The sequence below is a fragment of the Ambystoma mexicanum genome, chromosome 9 (genome assembly GCF_040938575.1).
Source record: "Ambystoma mexicanum isolate Mex_15411 chromosome 9, UKY_AmexF1_1, whole genome shotgun sequence".
Lineage (NCBI taxonomy): Eukaryota > Metazoa > Chordata > Amphibia > Caudata > Ambystomatidae > Ambystoma > Ambystoma mexicanum.
In genome coordinates, this window is record NC_090931.1 from 1,009,786,615 (window position 1) to 1,009,788,594 (window position 1,980).

At 52.2% G+C, this 1,980-nt stretch overlaps 1 non-coding gene across 1 annotated transcript; it reads right to left on the minus strand.

The window, feature by feature from the left end:
• Nucleotides 1–313: 313 nt before the first annotated feature.
• On the minus strand, nucleotides 314–477 carry LOC138490632 (U1 spliceosomal RNA). The gene has a single exon (XR_011275568.1). It is a non-coding gene; the product is annotated as a U1 spliceosomal RNA (small nuclear RNA).
• Between the last annotated feature and the right edge of the window lie 1,503 nt (nucleotides 478–1,980).

The window sequence follows — 1,980 nt, forward strand, 5'->3', positions numbered from 1 at the left end:
CTGAATATCGGCATCGCTTTTGGGAATTCTCATGGGCCCACCAGCGAACCCCTGCGAAAGATTCAGCATGTGGGCATGCTTTGGCAGTGAATTGCGTGAGCATGCATTGGCAGTGCAGCGCGTGGGCATGCATTGGCAGTGCAGCGTGTGGGCATGCATTGGCAGTGCACCACGTGGGTATGCATTGGTAGGGCAGCGCGTGGCAAGCACTGGCAGTGCACTCAGAATCTCTGCCACACGACCCAGGGCTCTGTGTTCAACCAACCTGCAGGCCTTGTGCACACTTTACCTTTTCTTTCTTTCATCAATAAATCGAGGGAAAGCACAAACGCAGTCTGCCACTAACAAAAATAATGCAGTTGAGTATCCTGCATTTGGGGACATAGCAGGGGTCAGCAAATCCGATGTGCAATGGGTGAGCCTTACACTGGGAGATCTGCTTTTGTGATCACAGATTCTCCCCTGCCAGGTAAGTATGAGTTGCAAGCAAGAGGGAGGGCAGGGGTTGGGCCTGTTCTGTTCTGGAAGCCCCACTAAGCAAGGATGAGAAGGCAGGCCCTGACCCAGCCCCACACCCCCAGAAGCTCTGAGCATCTGCAGAGCTGCCTGTCCCACGTGTAGGGGGAAGCTCCGGCAAGTAGAGCCCAGCAGAAGAGCACAGTTCCTTTCTCCCATCAGGCCTTGCTCGGCCTGAGATTTGTATAAATCCAGGCCTGGCCACCAGCCAGCAGGCATAGATGGATAGCAGGATGGATTGAGCAGGCCTGTTGCAGTCTGCCCACGGGCCTGTTGGCTCCACATGGGCCCATGCCCCTCCTGAGTGGACTGGTCACCCCACTTAACAGGAGCATCTCAGGCGGGGTGCCTCATAGCCGGACACAGCAACGCTGTGAAGGCAAGGCCCGATGGGTGCACGGACGGGACCAGCGGCAGGCAGCTGGCATGCAGCCCCCCACCCTCAGGAGCTTCCTGGGGCTTCTTAAGGTTGGAGGGCTTGGAGACGAAAACAGAACCTGGCCAGGGCAGCTTCAAGAACAACATGAGCAGCTGATATCATATTTTTTACTTGGGTGTGGTTCTGGGGAACTTCTTACCTGGAACTACTTTGGAGGCTATTTAAACCACGCTCGAACAGCAGCACACGCTTAGCGTTATTCTGCATCCTGCAGCGTTACGCTCACCGTGCCTGCAAGTCAGCATCCAGTCTTCTGCCACGCCCGCCTCGAATCCAGAGCTCCTAGAAAAAGGGGAAAAAGGAAGAAAAGGTTAGATCACAGACATTATTTTAATTCCTTACCTGATTCGAGATCCAGCACGTCTCCGAGCCTGGAAAGGACATTATTCCAGCACGCGTTGCATCGCCAGCAGCAGCGCCGCATTATACTCACCAGTCCACAGCATCTTCCGACTCGGTGCTGCCTCCATCATTGTCTTCGTCGAACTCCAGCACGTAGGGGAAAACAAAAGAAACAACAAGGTGAGCCAAGAGAGTTGACAAATACAATCTATTACCACCATAGGCTTACCTCATTTACCACCGGAGGCATTACCCTTTAATACGCCTCATCTTCATATGCTGCACCTATAAAGGGAGAGAAAACAACAAGTTAAACTCATGCAACTTTTACCGGAGAGTGTTGGGTAATACAGACTCTTACCTGAACGCCATCAGCTGCCTCCAGGCAACATTCTTTTGAACCAGCTGCAATTCAGCAAGGGAATGGAACAAGAGTGAACATCGGACATATTGAACTCTTTGAACTTTATAAACCCCGGAGTCAATATTCCTCCAGAACTCCTCCAATACCTTCAAACCAGAGAAGTAACTGGTATCTACGCGCCCCTGCATGCCATGCAGGATGGAGAGCTCATCATTTAAAAACATAAGGTGAGGTTACTAAAAGGGGATATCGGAGGTGACAAGTGGGGAGAACGAGAACAGTGGGAGGGGGCCATCACTAAAATCCACGGGTGGCTAAA